The 24,670-nt window shown below is 37.9% G+C and overlaps 1 protein-coding gene across 1 annotated transcript in view; it reads right to left on the reverse strand.

The window, feature by feature from the left end:
• Positions 1-24,670, reverse strand: part of ntm (neurotrimin) — a 526,533-nt gene that overhangs the window by 161,062 nt on the left and 340,801 nt on the right. The window lies entirely within an intron of this gene.

The raw sequence follows: 24,670 nt of genomic DNA on the forward strand, positions 1-24,670 counted from the left end.
TATTTTAAGAGAGAGAGAGATGGAAGTTTGTGGTTCGCATCGGTGGTCACCGAGTTGTCCGCCGGTGCCGTGTGTTATCCGCCTGGCTACGTCACCGACGGACAGGTGGGTAGCGACGAGAGCAGTGCATGATACCGACTGGATATCACACTGCGCAATAGTATATCTAAAGTGTCGCGATGAGTATGCAATTTTATTGTTTCTAATATGTCCTGTTCTGTAGACATGCTCTTTATTTATATATTTTATATTGTCCAACCAGTAGGACATTTTTTTTTTTTATATATTTTATACTTACCAGTAGAATTCCTTTCTCTTTATTTATATATTTTATAGTCAACCAGTAGACATTCCTTTCTCTTTTTTTATTTATATTGTCAACCAGTAGGAATTCTTCTTTTTTTATATATTTTATATTGTCAACCAGTAGACATTCTTTCTCTTTATTTATATATTTTATATTGTCCAACCAGTAGAACATGTCCTGTTCTCTTTATTTATATATTTTATATTGTCCAACCAGTAGGACATGTCCTGTTCTCTTTATTTATATATTTTATATTGTCCAACCAGTAGGACATGTCCTGTTCTCTTTATTTATATATTTTATATTGTCCAACCAGTAGGACATGTCCTGTTCTCTTTATTTATATATTTTATATTGTCCAACCAGTAGGACATGTCCTGTTCTCTTTATTTATATATTTTATATTGTCCAACCAGTAGAACATGTCCTGTTCTCTTTATTTATATATTTTATATTGTCCAACCAGTAGAACATGTCCTGTTCTCTTTATTTATATATTTTATATTGTCCAACCAGTAGAACATGTCCTGTTCTCTTTATTTATATATGTTATACTGTCCAACCAGTAGAACATGTCCTGTTCTCTTTATTTATATATTTTATATTGTCCAACCAGTAGGACATGTCCTGTTCTCTTTATTTATATATTTTATACTGTCCAACCAGTAGAACATGTCCTGTTCTCAATAATCAAATGTACAGTAGCCTCGTAAAAAACATGGGCATATACAGGAAAATGTCATATGTATCATGCAGGCAGTGGCAGTATGTCTCTGCATTGGAGTATAGTGCTTTATGGATGATATGTAACTGCCTCTGAACACTGAGTGTTTAGTTATTGTTCAAACTGGGCCATTTTAATCTCCATTATAATCCTTTATAACACAATCTGCCAGATATTGTTGAACATATAGTACTAGTCAGAAGTTTGGACTCACTTCCCATTCACTTGAATGACAAAGTGTGTCCAAACCTTTGACTGGTGTATGTATATATATATATATATATATATATTCTGCACTGTATTTATTACTGTATTTATTACACCTCCTTTTGACCTGTGCAATATACCATTTCTTATTCTCCTGCATCCTATTATCTGTATATCTGCATACACACACACATATATATATATATATATATATATATATATATATATTTCTACTCATCTGTATATAAAAGAGGTGTCTATAGTGTATTACTACTATATTACTACTATGACTCTTATTCCTATTTTTCTATTCCTGTTATGTATTTTTTCAGTTGTTTGTATATTCTATTTCTATTTAGTGTGTATTTGTCTTATCTGCTGTGTTGCGTTTGAGCTGCTGTAATAAACTCAATCTTATCTTATCATTTGAATCTCTCTGTTGGTTATGTTCTGGATTCACACAATGTTAGGAAATAGTCAAACATGTATGTCACAATTTCCAAAAGCCCAAGTTGATTTATTCAGTTGCCTGTGTTGTCCAACAATAATCCAAAACCCCTGCATATTAGTTTTCTATCTCTGACTAATACCATAAAAACCAGCAAAAGAATTTAAATTTGAGAAGTTGGAACCGGATATATGTTTTTCTTAAAACATGACTTAACTTAATAGATAATCCAAATAGTCTGATTCATTTTTCTTTACCAACTAATTAAGTAATGTTGAGTAATCAACAAGCTCTAAACGGTAATGCTCTATCTCTAAACTTTAACTCTTGTGTTGTCTTAGGGTCAAATCTGACCTGTTAACAAAAACTTTCTATATCAGAACTATGACAGAAGAATGTTGAAAAAAGTGACAAATGTTGGAAAAAGCTACAAAAACGCAGGAAAAAAAATCGACAAAAACATTTTATTTATTTTTTTAAACTTGTAAAAAAAAAAAAAAAAGTGAAAAAATACATTGGAAAAAGCGACAAAAAAACGTATTAACATAATTAAAAAAACGGCAAAAAATTGGAAAGAATGTGACAATTTTTTTTTCATAAAATCGACAAAAACGTCGAGAAAAGTGTAAAAAAAAAGACAACACAAGGGTTAATAAAACAGAATAAAAAGAATCACCGGAGAACGAAAAACAACCTCCACAAAAACCAGTTCAGTATGCAAACTGCTTTTGCAGCCAAAGGAGTGGGAGTTTCCTCAAGGCACAGCTCAGTCTTTGGCTTTCTAAATGTAGGATGTTACCGACAATGACACAAACATTAAACTGTCAATATAATGTAGAAATGGTAATAAAGTTACTCGGAGCTATATGGTGTGTTATGTATCACTTGATGTCAATGCCGCGTGCATGTATTCCTTAGATAAAACATGGAAGCATGTCTTTAATAGCTGCTTTAAGACAAGTGGTAGTTAAACCGAAGCAGAGAGCTCCATGCTGTGTCCTTGTGGATGATGCTGACATTAAATATCAATATTCTTCATTCAAATCTCTATTTTTACTGTGGAGCAGCACATCACGTTGAAAAAAAAAAGATGTTATGAACTCAGACGCTGAGGGGCTGAAATGCTTTGCCTTTGTCTCTTTCACACACATCATGCATGTATTCTAATTCACACTATTCATCTCCAATTCCTGTTCAACTCATTTCCAGTCTGAAGCCATGCTGCTTGTAATAGAGGCATGAATACATGCAAACGTCAGCTGAGCGCTCTGCATTGGTGAGCCCGCGCTTCACATTTACTGATTCATGTTGCGATGTGTCTCCTTTTTATATCTGTCGGCTGTCTGCTGCGTGCGCGGAGCACCGGGCCCTTCTCCGGCTCTCTCCTCGCAATCAATGCTTGATTACTCTGATTTCTTTTTAACAACCTCTGAGGAGTCTGTCATCTGCAGTCCATGAAGTAAGCTATGATAAACAACTTTGGTGGTATGAAAAGCGTTTGAAAAAAGACTTCAAAAAGAGTGGACCATGACGGCGTCCCAGTTTTAGAATGTGAATATCACAGACGGTGCACAGGACCCAGAGAGACGATGCATGAAAGCAGGCAACATGAAGAACAGAGGTTCATTCTGGTGACATCTGTGAGCTGTGTTCATTCTACAAAAACTGTCAGGCTCACACAACACGGCTCCAGGCCATCAGGTAGCAGTAGGATTGGGCATCGAGAACCGATTCCTGCTTGGAATCGTTTCAAAAATTACGGTTCCAGTAGAATCGTTTGGAGGATTTGATTTCAAATCCGATCATGGCAGCCATGGAGCACAGTAAGCAGCGCTCTAGCGTGGCTTTATTTTACGTTGGAAAAAGCCCTGTAAAACTGTAAACCACCATTAAATCCAAATAAAACTGTCCTCTTATTTGTGAAAATAGGCATGTGACCCGTTTCAACTCCACCCTCAAAGAATGGGAATAGAGAATCGATAAGAACCGGAAACGAAAGGAAGAATCGGAATCAGAATTGTTCAAATCCAAACGATGCCCAACCCTAGGTAGCAGCAGCTTGGATTCCTCTCGAAAAATAAAAGCACCTGGACACATATACTAACGTAAAGAGCACTACTCAAAGCAGGCGTAAGCTGTGCAACAAGACGATGTGGAGACAAAGGGGAATAGCACGAGAGAAGTGAGGGGGTGTGCCTAATTGTACATTATCTCAGTTCAGTATCCTCCACAGGGAATTGTGAAGTGCGTGATGCTTGACACGAGAAATAGAAAACTACTGCAAAGTATGCTTCAAGAGCATGCAGGTGAACCGAACAGATAATTCTAAGCCAATGAGTCTGATGGTGTCTGCCTGACAATTAACTGTCATGTCAATTATAAAACTCTGAAGCTATATGTGGTGTGTAGCGCTTATCTCTGTCTTTATCCGTGTCTCTGATGTGTCTCTAAGTGGCTGGCCAGCAACCTTTGTTGCATCTCTGTCTCCATCACTTCATCTCTCTCTGCTGCCGGCAGAGAAAATGGGGGCGGGGGGGGGGCGGCTCAAAATGTATTGCTTTTGAGCCATTTCTTTCTTTTTTTGTATTTCTCGATCTTTGTTTTTCATTGACGCAGGAACAGAGTGCTGTTTACAGTTTAACCCTTGTGTTGACTTAGGGTCACATTGACCCGTTTTAAATTTTTGTTTTATATCAGAAAATATGGGACGTAGAAATAAGCGCTGAAAATGTAAAAAAGAAAAATTTTACAATTTAAAACGTTGGAAAAAGCAAAAACAAACGTCAAAGAGGCATCAAAAACGTCAAAAAAAAGTGTTTGTTTTCAAGGTTGACGGGACTGACAAGGGTTGAGTTTGCACCGCTGACAGTGCTGATCCATTTGTCCGCTTCTGTTGCGCCGCGCTCCACTTTATTCCTATGGGTGACGTCAACACACCCAAAAAGCATCCCGGGTTGGCGGCGCTGCATCGTTGGATGCTGCGCGTCCAAAAAAATGGTCGATGACCATCGTTATGCAAATGAAGCCGTTGGACGCGACGCAACTATCCAGTAGAAGGAGACGAAAATCATTCAAACTGACCTTTGTCGATCTGAAATGAAGATATTTCTCGCTTAAAATGTTTTCAGAAACATGTTTCAGTGAACTATTTTTGTAAAAAATATGAGATTGCCATGACAGTGGCTTGAAATTCTCGAGCAGCCAGATCCACGTGACACATCAACCGTGGATGTATGGCGTCGCGACACCACGCTTCAGTCGTGTCGCAAAACTGGATCTGTACCGTGAGTCACAATGACATTCAGAAGACCGAGAATTTGTTTCGACGAGATATGATTCCTCTGCCCAGGGAATTAATACCGGAACTAGCTCTGGATTACTTAACCCTTGTGTTGTCTTCCCTTCGACCATGAACTTGTTGTCCATCCAGGTCAAAAGTGAAATTGAATTGTTGGCTATTTTTTATGCTTTTGACACTTTTTAAAACGTTAAACAAGGCAGAAATTCTGAATTATTTTGACTAATAGTTAAGATCAGAGGATGTTGAGACAGACTGATTTATGTCAATGTTTAGTCAGAATACTGTTTTAAAACTGTTTAAACATGTTTTTCATATGTTATAAAAATTGAATAAAACACCCAAAATTCAATGAAAGAAATCATTAATCTTTCCTGCAAAGAACGTTGTATAGAACCCATACAACATAAATCCATGCATCTATGTTATAGTTGGGCATTTTGGTTCAAAGAAACCCATATTTCTTTGAAAACGGGTCACATTTGACCCGAGGACAACACAAGGGTTAAAGGTTTATTATTGCCACTATGCTAAGGCCTTAGCACACCTGCTGGACAGAGCCATCCTCTTTTGACAAAGACATTGTCTTGATATCATCTACTCATCAGATATCAGCATTGTGACCAATTAGGCTATTTGGGTTGTGCATTACATCAGTGCATTGTGTCATTTGTGCAATAAGTAGGCTATTGGGGTTGGGCAATATGTTAGTTGTGCAATATCTCATTGTGCAAGGGCTGTGCTACACTTATTGTGGAGAATGCAGCCGACAGGGTTGTTCAATTAAAAACTGCCACTGAAAGGAGGAGTTAATGTGCTACTATATAGGGACCTGTCTAATGTATATGAGAGTATTACTATATAGGGACCTGTCTAATGTATATGAGAGCATTACTATATAGGTACATGTCTAATGTATATGAGAGCATTACTATATAGGTACATGTCTAATGTATATGAGAGTATTACTATATAGGTACCTGTCTAATGTATATGAGAGCATTACTATATAGGTACCTGTCTAATGTATATGAGAGTATTACTATATAGGTACCTGTCTAATGTATATGAGAGCATTACTATATAGGTACATGTCTAATGTATATGAGAGCATTACTATATAGGTACCTGTCTAATGTATATGAGAGCATTACTATATAGGTACCTGTCTAATGTATATGAGAGTATTACTATATAGGTACCTGTCTAATGTATATGAGAGTATTACTATATAGGTACCTGTCTAATGTATATGAGAGCATTACTATATAGGTACCTGTCTAATGTATATGAGAGTATACTATATAGGGACCTGTCTAATGTATATGAGGGCATTACTATATAGGTACCTGTCTAATGTATATGAGAGCATTACTATATAGGGACCTGTCTAATGTATATGAGAGCATTACTATATAGGGACCTGTCTAATGTATATAAGAGCATTACTATATAGGTACCTGTCTAATGTATATGAGAGCATTACTATATAGGTACCTGTCTAATGTATATGAGAGTATTACTATATAGGTACCTGTCTAATGTATATGAGAGCATTACTATATAGGTACATGTTAATGTTATGAGAGCATTACTATATAGGTACCTGTCTAATGTATATGAGAGATTACTATATAGGTACCTGTCTAATGTATATGAGAGTATTACTATATAGGTACCTGTCTAATGTATATGAGAGTATTACTATATAGCTAATATATATTATAGTACATGTCTAATGTATATAGAGCATTACTATATAGGTACATGTCTAATGTATATGAGAGCATTACTATATAGGGACCTGTCTAATGTATATAAGGAGCATTACTATATAGGTACCTGTCTAATGTATATGAGGTATTACTATATAGGTACCTGTCTAATGTATATGAGAGTATTACTATATAGGTGTGTCTAATGTATATAGATATTACTATATAGGTACATGTCTAATGTATATGAGAGCATTACTATATAGGTACCTGTCTAATGTATATAGAGCATTACTATATAGGTACCCGTCTAATGTATATGAGAGCATTACTATATAGGGACCTGTCTAATGTAATGTAGAGCATTACTATATAGGGACCTGTCTAATGTATATAAGAGCATTACTATATAGGTACATGTCTAATGTATATGAGAGTATTACTATATAGGTACCTGTCTAATGTATATGAGATTATTACTATATAGGTACATGTCTAATGTATATAGAGCATTACTATATAGGGACCTGTCTAATGTATATGAGAGTATTACTATATAGGTACATGTCTAATGTATATGAGAGCATTACTATATAGGTACATGTCTAATGTATATGAGAGCTTACTATATAGGGACCTGTCTAATGTATATGAGAGTATTACTATATAGGTACATGTCTAATGTAAATGAGAGTATTACTATATAGGGACCTGTCTAATGTATATGAGAGTATTACTATATAGGTACCTGTCTAATGTATATGAGAGCATTACTATATAGGGACCTGTCTAATGTATATGAGAGTATTACTATATAGGTACATGTCTAATGTATATGAGAGCATTACTATATAGGTACATGTCTAATGTATATGAGCATTACTATATAGGTACATGTCTAATGTATATGGTTTTACTATATAGGTCTGTTAATGTATGAGAGCATTACTATATAGGCCTGTCTAATGTATATGGAGTATTACTATATGGTACATGTCTAATGTATATGAGGCATTACTATATGGTACATGTCTAATGTATATGAGATTATTACTATATAGGTACATGTCTAATGTATATGAGAGCATTACTATATAGGGACCTGTCTAATGTATATGAGAGTATTACTATATAGGTACATGTCTAATGTATATAGAGAGCATTACTATATAGGGACCTGTCTAATGTATATGAGAGCATTACTATATAGGGACCTGTCTAATGTATATGAGAGCATTACTATATAGGTACCTGTCTAATGTTATGTAGAGTTACTATATAGGTACCTGTCTAATGTATATGAGAGTATTACTATATAGGTACCTGTCTAATGTATATGAGAGTATTACTATATAGGTACATGTCTAATGTATATGAGAGCATTACTATATAGGTACCTGTCTAATGTATATAGAATTATTACTATATAGGGACCTGTCTAATGTATATGAGAGTATTACTATATAGGTACATGTCTAATGTATATGAGAGCATTACTATATAGGTACCTGTCTAATGTATATGAGAGTATTACTATATAGGGACCTGTCTAATGTATATGAGAGTATTACTATATAGGTACCTGTCTAATGTATATGAGAGTATTACTATATAGGTACATGTCTAATGTATATGAGAGCATTACTATATAGGTACTGTCTAATGTAATATAGTATATATAGGGACCTGTCTAATGTATATGAGTATTACTATATAGTACTGTCTAATGTAAATGAGAGTATTACTATATAGGGACCTGTCTAATGTATATGAGAGTATTACTACAGGCCTGTCTAATGTATATGAGGTATACATATAGGGACCTGTCTAATGTATATGAGAGTATTACTATATAGGTACCTGTCTAATGTATATGAGAGTATTACTATATAGGTACCTGTCTAATGTATATGAGAGTATTACTATATAGGGACCTGTCTAATGTATATGAGACTATTACTATATAGGGACCTGTCTAATGTATATGAGAGTATTACTATATAGGGACCTGTCTAATGTATATGAGATCATGTTTTGTGTTGCATGAGAGAATGTGTTGAGAGATGCTTATTTTCTGTATTTTGTGTCGTCTTTTGAATGGACAGAGTCGAAAACAAATTTCCCTTCGGGAACAATAAAGTATATCTTATCTTATCTTAACAGTTTCTGTATTAGATTAGTAAAACATGTATCTCTTGTGAAAAAGGTGATGTTTCTATTGTTGATCAATACAGTACTTATGATGCCTGTAATAAAATGTGAGAGGGTGAAAAGACTGCTTCTCTAATAATCACTTTTACTTCATGCTTGCTTGCGTCAGCCCGAATTCCTCTAGGTCATCTGTCTGTCAGCTGCCTCATAACAGTGTCCTCTTTCTATTCCCATTCATAGCCTGACTGATGAAAAAAAGAAAGTCAACGTGAAATGATTCAGCCCTGTGCTCACAACTGCTGGTACTTTCCATCCATTTAATCCCAGCATTCACGTGTGCTTTTCAATGCCCACTATTTAGCCTTTCAGCACTTTTACCTCCGTTTGTCACACTGTAGAGGGCAGCTAATGAAGTCATACAAATGGAAATCACAAGAGCTGCAGCCGAAAACACATTACTGGTGAACATACATTTTGGCTTTTTTTTTTGGCATTTTAGGCCTTTATTTGTATAGGACAGCTTAGACTTGAGAGGGGAGAGGGAGGGGGAATGACATGCAGCAAAGGGCCGCAGGTCGGAGTCAAACCCGCGGCCGCTGCGTCGAGGAGTAAACCTCCATATATGGGCGCCCGCTCCACCAGGTGAGCGAATCAGTAGGGTTGGGTACCTACCTTTCGGTTCCTCATTTCGGTTCCACTTAATGGGTCGACTGAAATATTTTCCCTCTGTCGCTCCGAAACGGATGTAAAAATATGTCTCTTTCTCTGTAGTCTACCGTTAGCTAGCTACTGTAAATGCAGGCTACTTTTAAAATGCCATATTTTCCCTCTGGGCTCACCGAACCGGCATCAGAATCGTAAAATTCCAAACGATACCCTACCCTACTCACCAGGCGCCCACATTTTGGCTTTTTAATGCAATATAGGTTTTTGTTCATCATTTTGGCTGTTGATAAACTCTAAAATAATGTACTTTATGTCCAGGTTTCCTAATCGCCTGGTTGAGGTATCCACGCGGCGGGAATGATAATAGGTTTTAATTAGCTTGACTCCCAAGGTGCAAGTTAGTCATTTGTGTCTGTGCCTGAAAGGCCTCAACAAGCTCTGCCTGGCCAATACATGTCAAAATCCATTATAAATCTGAATATGACAAACCTGCATTCATTACTGGATGGAACTCAAGGGCTTTCTGACTTCAAAATATATTGACCACGTTCTGCAAGAGCATCATTTGGTACAAAAAACAATCAAGAGTTCTCTAAACTGCAGACTCAAATTGTGAAAACTGTCATATTTTGTTTATTTGGCAATATCATATGAAAAATATGGAAACCATACTGTATCTATATCTTCACCGCCAGCTCTAAGCATCATATTATGTGGCTGGAGGAAGTGGGTGTGCTTCAGGCTTGACAGCATCGAAGCTATTTTATAGTCCAGATCTTGAGAGGGACAGAATGAGATGTCACCATCCAGAACAAGGAGCCCCCAGGCTCCACGTTCCCGGGAAGCTATACACTCACGTCATTTGACTTGCTCGGAGCGCTGCAGCTCATAATCGAGCTTCCACCTCCACTCAGACTATAAATTCCACTGCTCTGCAGCCCTCTGCATCTCAACTCAATGAAGTTGTCAATTCAATGAATGAGTGAGGTAAAGCCTCTTTTTGGTGACATCTAATGTTCCCCATCTGAACCTTAGTCAATCACTCACAACCATTTGTTTAGAAAGCTACTAGAAGTTAAAGTGATGGTTCGGAGTAGTTTCACCCTAGGGTCCTTTGCACCATGACCTCGAGCCAAACACCCCCCCAGAAGCTTTTTTCACCTGGGTCGAACATTTGGAGAGTTAGCGTTATCAGATGAATAGCTTAGTGCAGGCGCTAATGGATCAAACTGTGCATCTCATAAGTTACCCCACTAATAATGCCAAAATGATACCAAACTTCTACACTAGTACAAATCGTTTTTTTTTTTTTAAAAAAATGTTTTGAAAGTTTTTTTGGTAAAAAAAATTTTTTTTTAAAAAAAATTTTTTGGTTTTTTTTTTTTTTTTTTTTGTGGGGGGGAAAAGGGGGGGGCAGGGACCATCTACAAATTACAACACCGAAAAAAGATACAACAAAAATATTTATTAATTTAATGATTAAATAAGGTAGTGTCTCCAAACTTACCTCAATTATAATTTCTCTCTTGCTATTTGTACTGCAACATTTACTTTTAAAAAATAAGTTAAATTAATAAATATTTTTGTCGTATCTTCTTTCTGTAATTTGTTGATGTCCCTAAGCAGATAGCTAGACTATCACAACTAAGACAACTTTTGAACGTACACATGTTCCACCAAAACAAGTTCCACAAAACTGCCATTTCGACCAGCTGTTTGTCTCTATAGTTTATAGCTGACTTTACCAGCTGACTTCTCTATTGGCCGTTGGAAACAGGTCCCGTACGTTCTAAAACCAGCCTCTGCAACTTCAACAGTTGAGTCGCAGCGAAACCATCAGCCGGTTTGAGTCGAGCTGAGACGGACTAGTTCAGACCGCCGCAACTTTTCTCTGCGACGTTCTAAAACGCTTTCATCTCATCGCAAATCTTTGGTCTGAACTGGGCTTTACAACAACAACAAAAATGCATGGTACGCAGAATGTTGTTTTGGACTCCCAACCATCGACCCCAACTTCTATTCACTATGACCTATATTTCACAATGATGGAAATTTTCCATGCAGCATTCTTTACTTCCTGTATTTGGCAAAGAAAATTAGTAATTGTACAGGAGATTTGGAATTATTTGGGTTTCGATGGTAAATAAAGATACCGTGCCCAAAAGTAATGAAGTACTAATTGTGAGATAAATAAAGACCACAGGGAGGCAACAAGAGTGAAAACAAGACTCCATCTGCTTGATGATGATGATGTCTAACTAAACTAATGGTAATCATGCAGGTCTAATTGGGTGGTTTGAATCAGAGGACCACAGGGAAAAGCTGAAGGCAGTAAGTAACCCTCCTGCTTCAAATCCTGTCGAGATGTCACCGAGCAAAGTGCTTAACCTCTAACGCCTCCACTGGAGCAGACTGGGCAGCTTCCCGGCATGAGCCAGTGTCAAGCAGTGCGTCGCTGTAAAAACACATTTACCCAGCACAGTTCTCACTTCTCTACCTCGATGTCAACTGACAGTTTGTGGGTGAAGCAGGTTTTTGGGTCTTTAAAAAAAAACACAAGATTTCCAAAGTGCCTGAAGGCAACAAAAGCACCTTTTATCTGTTAATTGGAATGAAAGACTAACTGAAGAGTGCATGTGAGAAAGACTGCCAGAGGAATGTCATCGATGTTTAGTGTGTCGTGATGTCACCCTAATCAGAGTAATCAGTTTAACGACCACTATTAGGCAATCCTGCACACATGTCAATCAAACTGGGATGGTAGCTGCTACGGTGTACTTTACGTCGAGGATAAGTGATGGGTTCAGTGTGATGTCATGCAGATATCAGACCCATTAGAGTAGAGTAGTAGCAGTTGTACTCAAAATCGTTCAGACTGACCACAAGTGCAGTCCACTTATCATCATGTATCTGTACAGTAGACATAATGTAGGTATGCATATATACTATATATGCTTATATTTCGATAATGCTATCAAAGCAACTACATTGTTGCCAATCGATGCCATTGTGTGGGAGAGAGAGAGAGATTCCAAACTGTATGTGCATTAGTGGTTATGAAGAGATTTATTCTCAATTGAGATATGCACCATTACAAATTGAAATTCTTTATATAGTATGATAGGCCAGTTATATGGAGTTTGAACGTTTTAGGGGAAGTGGAGCTGAGGCTAAAATGGGGCTGGTTTTCCAGGGTTTTCGAAGGCCTTAGCCACTAAGAATTATGTTTTAATGTATTTTTAAGACGTTTATTTTAAACTACAGTTACAGTTGGATGGCTTGGTTGGAAACTTTGATATAGTCATACTGTATTTTCAAATTTCCAGTTAGCTTTTAGCACTGACTTAATGTAGGGCCCTATGGAATCTGTCTTATAGATTTTTTAAATGCTGCCATCAGTCTGTGACTGGCCTGAGCCAGGCCCTCGTCAAAAAAAAAAGACCGGGCTAAACAACTTTTCTGGGGGAAACCCTGCTTACCTAACCCTAACCCTAGACCAGCTGAATTTCATCTGATTGGTTAATTTTATTTGATGGCTAAAATTAAAATCTACTGTGGTGGTTACAATCATTAGGGACAGACGCATTGTAAAGCCAAATTTGCATTGTGCTGCTCTAACATACAGGAACGATTTCCTTGTTCAATGTCTGAACCCTTTTTCCTGTCCTGCAAACCCTTCAATTAAGATTTGATATAACACATTTTTAACTGCCAGTCTGGCATTGAAACAGTGATTCACAGACTGTATACAACAGGTGCTTTGTAACACCTTATTATGATCAAGAATTAACCTAGCTGAATAGCTCATCGATAATAGTGCCATTGGTTGTCTTGACAACAACTGAATGCAAAGTGGACGAAAGTGTTTAGATCGGCTAGAAAGAAACCTGCATGCTGTCGGTGCTGAGAAAATGACAGGAACAAACTCAATACAGCATCAAGCGTCAACCGAGGGTAGCCCCTGATCAGCTGGAGTCTCTGATACCTTTCACAGTGTAATTTACCCTTAAGTTGGGAGCCACAGGCCAGATGTGCATGAAATGGATCACGGCGGTGTTCTGGACAGCCAGTTAAACGGTTATTTCTGCTGCTCTGCACTGTGATCCCTCTTGATGACTTCCAGATGGTCAGACCCCATCTTTAAGACTCTCTTTGTCCACAAGGGAAGCCGGGGTAATGAGGTCTTAGTCATTGGCTTTAATGAAATATCACCTTGCAGACTGAAGGGAGCAATGCAGCGGGAGGATCTCAACCAGGAAGCGAAAACGCTGCGAATGAAAGACCTCGGCCTGTATGCAGCGAAACGCTGAGAATGAAACACCTCGGCCTACTGTACGCAGCGAAACACAGAATGCCCCTGGAAAAATCTTGACGATTTGAAACGCTTGGTAAATAATTCACACATTAATCAAACATTTCTACCAGAGTAGAATTAAGCTCACAGTATAATTGGACCTCAAGAGAGTCTGGCGAGAGAGAAAAAAGACGACGTGAATGGGTTTCTGTGAGATTTCCCCATTGTATGCAAGTGATTGCATGCCTTAGTAATTGTGCTGGAGCACTTGCAGATGGACAGGATGCACTTGACTTGGGGTTCGGGCTCTTGGAGAAAAACAATAATTAAGAGAGAACAAACAGTGGTGATAACAGCTGTGGGAGGGGCCGGTGGTTGAGTGGCTGTGAAGACGGCCGGTTGTGGTCTGTGAGAGGTTTTCAATTGGCAGCGAATCAGAGGACAATTGAGCCCGGAGGCCTGCGCTCCGCTCCACCCCTCATCCCCAACACTCTCCAAGAGCAGGCATTTGCCAAGATCTTAATCACGATGGCCTCGGGCAATCAATACCAAAGTGGCCCTTAGGTGTTAGACATCCCCCAGAGAAGGTGACCATTACTTTCTAATAAAGAGATTGATGCCAGCAAAGTCGTCCTCATCACCCTTTAGCAATGGCTTCCTGACTGCGAGGCATGTTGAGTTCACTTTTGCAGCGACACGTCCTCAGCCATCCATTCCCCCTGAAGACGGAAACCCACATTCCATTCAGCGACACGCAGCATTTTCACAGGCATCTCATTTAGTCCTTTCGCTTCCATATGAGAGCTGCGTATGGGAGGGAAATGGATTCAAGGCTATATATCATACAGCAACACATCCATGTAAACAAGTAGATGTGGTCACCCAGGGCAACTAATTCACGCAGGTCAAAGCAATATGAGGCATAAACGCACGATATGAAGAAAGACTTTATCTTCAGATGTCTTAATAATCTAGAGCGCTGGGGAGCAGCTCAGTTATTATTAATGGCAATAGCGTGGGCTTGTTTGATAATTCATCTAAGCACTTTTTCAAGGGGGGAGACAAACACACACACGCGTGCACACACACACACACACACAAACACACACACAAACACACACACACACACACACACACACACACACACACACACACACACACACACACACACACTGATGAACAGCTGTTTTAAAAAGAGCTGCACCCCTCCACCACACACACTTTATTTCCCTTGAGTAAAAGCACTTTAATAAACACAATTTTTTGCTGCTCTGTGGCGTTTTTTTCAGTAAAGCTTTAAGAAAGTGTCAGCTTAAGGCGGAAAGGTGCACACATCTAATTATTATGTGGTTATATTCTTTTTGTTGAAAAAAAAAATCCAGCCTCTACGAGCTCTCCTACAGGAATGGAAAAAGGAGCTTACTGTGACTAATAATACATTAACTAAAGAAATATGCAAAGCCTTGTGGCAACCCAAACTTTTGACTTTTTTTTAGGCAGACAGTTTTCATATATATTCAAGTAGGAAATGTTATTGAAACATGTGTGAATTACTGTAGGAGCTGTGACTCAAAACTATTGCACGCTTTTGGTTATAACAATATCATCAGGCTTTGCATACAGAGACAGAAGAGCAGCACTAATCAATGACATGTTTCATTATGGTCTGCAGATACCCTGTTATTAGATTTTTTCACAATGTGGATTGCACTTCAAAAGATAATTGTGGTTTATTATAAAATGGGTCTATTGAGGTAGTCTTTGGTACTGACCGTCTGACTGCTTGACCCATTGGACTTCTTTTTAATAGAATAGAATAGACTTTATTGTCCACGACGAAAAATGTGGAGAGGGAGTTAGATTTTTAAGTGGCATGTGGCACGTGCCAGAGGCATGTACTTCCATATGCCAATTGTGATTGTGTGTGAATTGACACCGTAGCAGTAAGAGGAAGAATGTGTGTCTGAGGGAAAGAAACAAAGGACTTTCACCCCAGAGACCGGGGCTCGTTTCCCGCGAGTCACGTTTGCTTTCCCCGTTCTTCTTTTCCTAAACCCAACCATTTCTTTTACGTTATTTTATATATTTTACGTCTATATTTACGTTATTTCATATATTTTACGTCTATATTTTACGTAAAATCTAACGTTAAAAGTTAGATTTTACGTCTTACGGTGAAGGACATGCCACTTCCGGTGGCACATGCCAGGACATGCCATTTCCGGCTGCCACATGCCACTTAAAAATCAAACTCCTACTGAAAATGTGTCTTAGGCATCGTACTACAATCTGTTGCTTCACAACACAAACATGTAACAGAAAAAAACATTCTAAAATCAATATAAAAACAACATAAAAACATAAACATAACATCAACAAAACATCTTAGGACATAAATGAAGGACACATATGACTGTACCGACAATACGACACCTTAAATAGTAACTGTAATAACTAAAGTGCAGAAAGTGCCGGTGTATTTATTGGACGCTTGCTCTGTTGTGCTACGATTTACTGTTGGAGTTTAGCAGCTTGATAGACGTTGGGATAAACAATAATTTAAAAAAAAACATTTTTGAGATTGCTGCTACTGCTGTGATGCCAGTACAGCGTGTGCTTTCTGAGCTTGACTACAGTCCACATAACACACTGTGTACTATGAACGCCTTCTCTCACATGATATATTTGATTGTTTATCTTCTGCAGCGACTCACTAAAGGACCAGGTCGGCGTCGCTGGGACCTGCTGCCCAGTTGCAGGACAAATGATGAACTCCAAATGCAACGTGCCATCCAAAGAAAACAAGACAAACAGACCTTGATCCAGTACAGAGTGTGTAATACTTCATGGAAATAGCGACCTTGTTTAATGTTGATGATGTAACGTCAAGCACTGACAGTCAGGCGGAGTGTGTAAATAAAAACATATGCAGAGACTGCATGGAGTTCAGTCTCTCAAATTACAGTGAAACTGGGGAGTTGCAGTGAATGGATGATATTGCATAGCCAACTGTTAGCTAGCAGCTGGATTAAACACAGTTAAAATGCTGACAGCTAAACGGTGTAAAGTATGACTGTATTTCACCAGGATGTAAAAACAGTCTGCAGCTAAAGACACAAACTAGCACTTGGTCATTGCTGTTGTCGGAAAAACAACACAGACGTGACTAAATGGTGCGTTTACTTGAAACTGGTAAACCTTGTGGTGCATTTAAAGTTATTGTAAAATACCCTTTTTCAGTTTTTTTTGTTGTTTAACAGCAATTTACTGGTTACAGAAGTTATTATTGTTAAATAAATCATTGAAATTCCACCCTTTTTTGTGCTGATCCGAAAATGTATCCGAAACGTGACTAAAAATGGCAATCCGCTTCGAACCGTGAGTTTTGTGATTTCTTGCGCCTGTTGCATATATATATATATATATATATATATATATATAATATATATATATATATATATATATTATTAGGGCTGTCAGCATTAACGCGTTAATTGCGATGCGATTAAGGGCCGAGCATAGCGCGTATTATTTTTTTATTGCATGCCTCATAACACATCCTGCTGCTGCAGGATTAGCACCGCGGATTTCGGTGCCTCATTCCGGTGCCACTGAGATGCCTGCGCTTCTCTCTGATGCTCTGAAACGGACGTTACAGCCAACAGAAACATTGCTGCACGTGACGCTAGTTAACACTACACTTGATAGCTGCTAACGTTAGCCTATTTTATTTATTTATTTGTTTATTTAACAGGGACCATACAAGCAAACATAGTTACAATACAAAGCCTGTAACTGATGCGCAGCATATAGAGTTTATAGCTAATGCTAATTCTCAACTCTTGTCTAGTAGCTGGATTAAACATGGTTACAATGCTGACAGCTAATGCTAAACGGTGTAAAGTTTGTCTGTATTTCACTGTAGAGGATTCCGACACCGGGATGTAACAATCTGCAGCTGCTGTTGTCGGAAAAACACAGACAGTGTGTTCAATGAAACTGGTAACCTACAGCCTCGTGGTGCATTCAAAATGATTGTAAAATTAACTTTTCCCATCTGGTGGTTGTTTTTGTCATTCAACAGCTATTTACTAGTGAAATAAGTTATTGTTATAGTTATTACATTATTAGTTATTAAATCATTTAATTTTGACCATATGGCCTTAGCAATAAACAAGCCGTTCTTTAATGTCGCCAACTGTTGTTTAGTACCCTTCTTTTTTCTTAAAAAGTATCGGTTCAGGCACCGTTAAGGCACTGGTACCATTTTAAAAGTACCGCTTTAACACCGGTATCCAAACCGAACAATACCCAACCCTAATATTGACTCTAGATTCAAATGTGTGACTAGATTCACACATTTTTCTTTTGTTTACAGTAAATAAATAAATAATAAACAAATACAAATCTTAAAATCAAGTTCATAAAGTCACTTTCTTTGCAGTCATTTGATTCCCAATCAAGATACACTGGTAAGAACTGCTTTCCATTGTTAATATGTACTTAAAAACAGTTCTGAAATGCAAATCAAATTTTAATTATGTGATAAAACATGCGATTAATCGCGATTAACTATAGAAATTCAGCGATTAATCGCGATTAAATTTCTTTTATCGTTTGACAGCCCTAATATGTATATATATATATATATACATGCCATACATGATGTTGCACACACACACACTGATGATCAGCTGTTCATCAGTGTGTTGCATTTATATATTATATGCATATATATATATATATATATATATATATATATATATATATATATATATATATATATATATATATATATATATATATATATATAAATGCAACATCATCCGTGCACTGCAAGGGTGATTTCACGTATGCCATCTGTCCCCTATGGCCTTTTTTGACTTGTGACAGTGGTAAAGTTTGATGCAAGCACAGTAAAAATGAGTGGCAGCTTTAGGGATGCAACACCTACACACCTTTAGGTCAAGGATTCTTTTTTTCCTCGTGGCTTGGTGCAGAACTCTGTATTCTCTGTTCTGCTCCAGCTTAAACTCCTACAAATATATACCCGGTAGACTAAGTGACAACTGGACAAAACACAAACGTGTGCAGCCAAACAGCAGTGACAACCTCAACAATCCTCTGTGAAAACTGGATGCAGAAAGAAAAAAAAATTGCTTACTAGATACTGGGAACAGAATGATAGTAGGAGCATGGCAACCGACACACAAGCTAACACAAAACCTGGACACTTCTAGGTTACATATCAATTCTTCTCTCCTATCTAAAGATGATACAGTCGCTGTGTTACTTGCATCTTGTGCAATGGCAGAGGGGTCATTGAGATTAAATGGCAGCCTCAGAACTGCCTCTTAGTTGATGAGGCCTGTCAACACAGTGGTGTTGAGAGTGAGGGATTGTACTGAAATAGAAACACAAGTGTGTCACATCCCCTCAGCCTGCCAACAAACACTATGGCGCCGTAGTGTGGAGTCAGGGCAGATGTTCCTCCAGCATATATACTTTACAGCAGTGCTGGATATACGTAGGTGCTCAGTAAGATTAAGTGGTTCATTAAAATGGAAGTATTCTGGTTAAGGGGCTTGATTGGCTGGCGGGAGGGGCGTGACAACAACAACAGAGGGTGATGCAAGGGTGTGTGAGAGGAGTTTGTTAATTGGCATAGGGCTTGCTGTCTGTCGTAGCGAGAACAGAGAGAAGCTCCAGAAATGCAATGTGTATAACGCTATTGCTGTCAATGCGCTTTCATAAGAATACTGTTGAACTTGTGAAACTCCTGGGGGGGTTATGGACATGTTACATTGTTGGCTTTTTTTGGCTTAACCAAAACACATTTTCATGTGTTTCATTAATTTCTGTCAAACCCGTGCAAATTTAAAGAAACAATTACGCTATGAGATAGTAGAAGAAAATAGCTTAATTCAGCAGAGACATGCGATTGGTTCAAAATCTGGGGCCCAGTTCCGATATACGTTGAGAAGGTCAAGCTCCCTCCGCAGTGTTAAAAGATGGTCATTTCTCCCGCACCTTTTGCTGTGTCAGCCAGATGTCAACATATAACTCCCCCAGACATAATTATGTTGCTCAGTCAAGCATTGAAGGGCACCCGGACACCTTCTAGACAGTCGGGATGCACATATGTTACTGTGTGTTTGCGTGTGTGTGTGTGTGTGTGTGTGTGTGTGTGTGTGTGAGGAGAGGTTGAACACTAAAGGGTTAACAGGGGCTGCAGGACGCCTAGGAGGTCCTCAGGGTTACTGCACCAAATTATCAATATTTTTGAGAAAGGTTTTTTCAAAAACTACAATGTCTTAACATGAATCCAACATATTATTAGCAAATCTAAATCAGCCTATTTGTGAGAAGAAGAAAAAACTGATAATAGGCTAACTGGCCTATAGGTAAGATAGTCACTAAGGTAGCCATCTACAGATATAATTCATCCTAAGGATTCTCCGTGCCACATGTACTGTATGTTTAACATTAAAACATGATTTATAAAATCATGCCAACAATTATTATTTTAATAGTTTAGTATTCTATGCACTAAAATGGTATGTATTAAGGCTTTATGCTGCCCACACGTTATTCATTATGCAACTTCATTTTATACAATATATGTAGTATTCCATTTGCAAAGAAAGCAAGGGAATGGTCATAGTCATGATTTCAAAAGGCTATGACCAAAGTCAGTGGGCTTCATCCTCTGAGGACCAAGAATATCGGTCCAAACTTTTCCTGGCAATCCATCCAAAGGTTGTTGAGATATTTCAGTCTGGATGTGGAACTGATGACTGACAGACCAATATTGCTATCCATAATACAATGAATTGCCTGATGTAGGCTTGTTGATTTGTTTTCTATGCTTGCAATTGTATCATCATCATCATCATCTCATTCAATCAGTTTCAACCTCCAGCATGAACTGCCTTTTCTGAAATGCATGCATGGATGGGAACAATGCCCTCTTTAATGCTGTAATTTATATACAGACTGATCATCTAATTCATATTTCTAAACCACATCGCAAAGTAACCTATGGTCATATATTGGTCCGTCACCACAATGTCCAAAAACATGAGTGTTTTAATTTAAAACAATAACCTTCAAATTAAAACCTGCGATAGTATGTGTGCATATGACTCCCCAGCTTCCTTGACATTTAGATTCTAAAATTGAAAGTGCAGTTTTATTGCTACCAGATGTTATCAATGGAGCCAAAACAAGAGAAAGGGCAACGCCTGGATTGGTGACATTTTCTTTCAAACTAGCCAAAGTTGATTAAAGAAGGGCCCATTTCCTGCTGATAGCACTGCTGTTAAAAATATAAATGGAGTGCTCCATTTAATTGAATTAGCACCTGGAAAACAAATGTTTTATGATTTCCGCCACACATAGGTGTTTCTATAATGCATACAAATGATTACGATAAAAGTTCATATTCTCACATTCCAAAGTATAGTACAAATTAAAGGAATCCAACATGTTTAACTGCAGTTACATATACAACGCCATAGAGACATACAGCCTGTTCTCATGAAGCATATGTTTGAAAAGCTACGAAAAGTTAAGCACTGTAATTTCTGATTTCTAATGTTATTTTTGCCGTAATCACTACTTTGACTTTCAGCCAGGAAATGCATGTTCCTTGGGAGTGTTTTACTCCAAACCACGATCCTTTTCCTAAACTTAACTAGTCGTTTTGGTGACTAATCTTAAAGTGCTCATATTATGCTTTTTGGCTTTTTCTCTTTCCTTTATTGTGTTATATATCTTTTTTATTCACGTTATAGGTTTACAAAGTGAAAAAGCTCAAAGTCCCCCCCAAAGGGACTTACCATCTCCAACAGAAAACACTGTTCACAAACTGCTCCAAACAGCTCTATTGTAGTCCAGCCTTTACTTCAGAGACAAACGTGGTCACTTTGGAACATATGTATATATACATATATATATATATATATATATATATATATATATATAGCTTGTTTTATGATTCATGAGGAGTATACCGTTTTTATTGTATTAATAAATGGCACTTTTTTAAAGTATTTAATATGTCAACTCTCACTGATTCTAGCTTACTCATTACATGGTGTTAGTAGTTTGAAGGAGTTGGAGTTGCTATACACATTCAGGGGAGAGCAAGGACGGGTGGTATTTGTGATCTTATGTGGTGGGCCGGTCTGGGCCAAAATGCCAGGTGCGATTTTTGGTCCCAGTCTGTCCCTGTCAGTCACTGTGGCTTTTCCAAACTGAAGTTGATCAAGTCATACCTGAGGTCACCATGTCCCAGGAACGGATCACTGGCCTTGCCGTCATCAAAATCAATCACCCAATAGGGGAGCAGATTTCATACGATGACATCATTGATGATTTTGCATCAAGGGAAGGCCAGAAAGGTCAGGTTTTAGTTTGAGTTTATGTTTTCTGTTCTTAGTGCTATAGTGTAATAATTAGATTCTCTTCAGTGTGTCTTCACATTTGTGTGATGAAGGATTTGTGATATTTAGAATATTTCTATATTTTATTTATATATTCTTAATATTTTATATTATTGTTACTCTCTGCTCTTGTTAAATTTTTTATGATTGTATATATTGTTGGCACATTTATGTATATAGTGTATATTTATTTTAAGTTCTGATAACCTATACTGTCATATTTTGTGCAGAATTGTGTTCATTGCAACTTAAAAAGTGTGTTTCCTGTTGTAATTGCAATAGTTAAATAATAATAGTTCAATTAAGTGTGTTTTTCAAATGCTCTAATGAAGGATTTGTGCAATTGAGAAATATAATTTTCTCAATTGGGGGGGCGCTCGAAGGGGGTCTCGCCCTGGGTGTAATTCAATGTAGAACCGCCCCTGGTCAGGGCACGCCCTCATGCTCTGCTTCTGACTGGCTAGTAGTCCTTACCTAGGTACTGGGCATGTGTGTCTCCCAACAAAGATGGAACAGAAGTGAGATGTCTCACTCTGTAGCTAAAACCGAGACTCAACATACAGGGTGAAAAGAGGAGCTGCAGCAATGTGCAGTACAACAACAATATGGTGTTCTTTGAAAATTAAACCACATAAACCTATTCTGGTACAACCTCTAAATACAATTATGAACCTGAAAATGAGCATAATATGAGCACTTTAACTTTCGTCGCTGCATAACGCTCACTTTTTCTTGCCTAAACTCTGTACCCAGCTCACACTCACCTATTCTCGGGTAACTGAACCACCAACTACAGCTGACCTGATGGAGCACCATGTGGAGCACCGTAGCTGGCATCACAGAGCTCTGTAGCGGCTAAACACATATACTAACTGCTGCTGATATGGCCGAGCTGTGACGGAGGTCTGTAGCCGCGTCATGTAGCACGGAGCTCTGTATTATTATTATTATTATTATTATTATTATTATTATTATTATTATTATTTTAAAACAGATGTTTTAGGCTTTTAACTGGTGTCTCTACAATGCACCATCAGAAAATCTTCAATTTCTAGATTTCTTTTCCTAGATTTTCCTAGAAATAACTTCAAATGACATTTCATTTTCAAAAATGTAAATCAACACCAGCTTATCCAACTGTTACACCTCAAGACCTTCACTGTTTAAATGTATTTCCTTAACAAGGCAAGTGTAAACATGCTATACCCTTAAAATGATGCCATCCTCCTTGAGGCAGGGCAGTAAAAAATGTTATGCTTCATCCATAAGGTCATTCAGTGTCATTTTGTGTACATCCACACGTTTTCTAAGATATTTCCCTTTCCATGTGATTCTATGAATGAATACACAAGAAAAGGAATGCTGTAGTACTTCCTGTGTGCCAAGACTGTTTTATAATTTTAAAAGGGTCACAAAACACTTATAGCATCATTCTCCTTTTAAAGTTTTGCTAAAAATACATTGAATCATTAGTCGAAGAGATACTGTGTGTTAAATGTCTATTAAGAAATAATAAATAAACATTTACACAAGAGCCCCATCCATTCCATTGTGACTGCAGAAACTAACCGAACTCCGTGTAGGGGAGGCTGTGGCTCAGGTGGTAGAGCGGTTACCTGTCAATTGGAAGGTTGGTGGTTCTATCCCTATCCCTGTAGTCCCATGTCGAAGTGTCCTTGGGCAAGACACTGAACCCAGAGTTGCCCCCGTTGCTGCGCCTGATGAGCAGGTGGCACCTTGTACAGCAGCCTTAGTTACTGTGTGTGAATGGTGAATGGTTCCTGTACTATGTAAAAGTGCTTTGAGTAGTCGTTAATATGAGTAATATTGAGTAGCGCTATATAAAATCAGTCCATTACATGTATGTAACCTTTTGGCTCTTCAACAGGGCACATGCCTGTGCAAGAAAAAGTTTTCAAGATCCAATGTATAATGCCTGGAGCAGAAACCAGGTCTACACTGTTTAAAATTCTATTGATACCTGCACCCACACTACCATTCTCCTTTTCACGTCTGCCCTGTTTACCAGATATATTCTCTCCATCTAGCTGGTGTAAGCCATCAGTGTAACACGTATGTAATGTGTAATCTGTGCTCAAAGGTCAAGTTTTATGCCTGATATGAGATACGAATATTATCAGTTTGCAGATGCAGTGAATAATGGAGATGCCTAAGCTAAAATCAATGTATTTTCAATATGTACGTACTGCAACTATGTAGCATCTCTCTTTGTATTTAACAATGTGCCATTCCTCAGCTTCACAGATGTAGCTCATCTTTAGAGGGTCAGTTCACCAACATCAGTTGAAGTGAGTGGTAGCTTAGCAGATAGTTTTGGTTTAATTGTGTCAGGGTGGATGGAGGTGAATGGTAAATATGTTTGTGGCGCTCAAAGCATTCCCAAAATTCAATT

The sequence above is a fragment of the Perca fluviatilis genome, chromosome 16 (genome assembly GCF_010015445.1).
Source record: "Perca fluviatilis chromosome 16, GENO_Pfluv_1.0, whole genome shotgun sequence".
NCBI lineage: Eukaryota > Metazoa > Chordata > Actinopteri > Perciformes > Percidae > Perca > Perca fluviatilis.